The following is a 1,416-nucleotide window of genomic DNA, read 5'->3' as shown; positions in this document are numbered from 1 at the left end:
TTCAACAATATTGCGTTCATCTTGATGGAAGTGCCATTATTAGATGTTTCTCTCATTAACAGCTAAACCACATGACAATGCATTTGGCCAAATTCCCAGTAAATTATAGCTGAATGCAGTTGTTGAGTGGTTTAGAAGTTAATAAGAGGCAGATGCACCTGGAAATCATAATTGTAATGCTCTCTCCAGAGTATTACTAGAGAATACACAGGAACAGCCTTTTAATAATCATGATTTGAGTTGCACCATGGAGGTGCATGTCTATTGGAAACTGAATATTTCTGTGGATCATCTATTATAATGAATTCCATTCAAGAATGAAGTCATGGGTAATCTCATATGTTCACTGGCATTTTCATCATGGAATGTGGTTGAACACTTTTACCATGGGCTGAGATGCTCACTCTTGCATAAAAAACATAAAAAAAAAAAAACCATTAAAAAAGTGAAATGGATGGATTACAAACATGTCACAAACTAGTAACAAAACTAGTAACAGTGTACAAAACAAATTATCTTTAACAGGACAGCAGGTTATCTTTGGTGAGGCTATCTACCGCACCAGAATGCAAAATGAAAATGTTAAGGAGTGCTCAAATACACATGAAAAATTTAATCACTTTCACTGAGAGCCTGAACACACATGACAAATCTCTCAAACCAAATTTCCCTTTTATCAGAATATCCCAGTTTTTACCTATCTAAAAACTGGGATATTAGGTAATCCTGCTCACAGTTAATTAAAGTCAGCAGTGAAACTGAAGCATGCATCTGTACAAATTCATGAAGAATGAGATCTGAAGTACAGGGTTACATCCTCCATGACCAGTCTCCTCTGTGACAATGGCAAAAAGCCACATTATAACCATTTTTAAAAATGCTCATCTGAGTACAAATATTCCAAAACATTATTATTATGCAAAATAATCTGTTCTCTGCCTATTTTCCAAGTAATCACAGTTCCAAACTAAAATCACCTCCACCTTTATCTATGAAGGCATTATAATTATCCAGCTGTGACACACATCAATCATGAGTCATGAGACCTTGCAGAGGTGCTGAGAGGCAGATGAGGGAAATCCGTTTGACCTGTCCAAAGCTGAATTAATTATCCAATTACTCCTCTCGGACTGACTGGACTGCCCCGATAACTTCAAAGCTATTTACAACCGACTGCCGGCCCAAGATAACAAAAGGGCCATTTGCCGCATAATCACCTCACGGAGTAAACGGCTGGCTAAAGCTCTACAGAGCAAAACTCCTTCATCAGCATTTCTTCTACTGGTGTCACATGGCAAGAAAGTTAAGAATGTGACTGTGGGCAAAACAAATATACTGGCTATCCCATCTTTTCTCTGCTGGTCTTTTCTGTCATATTTTCTTGAGCATTGTGTGTTACTGTGTCTTCATGAACAA

Source organism: Electrophorus electricus, chromosome 14 (genome assembly GCF_041902795.1).
Source record: "Electrophorus electricus isolate QZ-2024a chromosome 14, ASM4190279v1, whole genome shotgun sequence".
Taxonomy (NCBI): Eukaryota; Metazoa; Chordata; class Actinopteri; order Gymnotiformes; family Gymnotidae; genus Electrophorus; species Electrophorus electricus.
Note: the sequence above shows the minus strand (reverse complement) of the source record.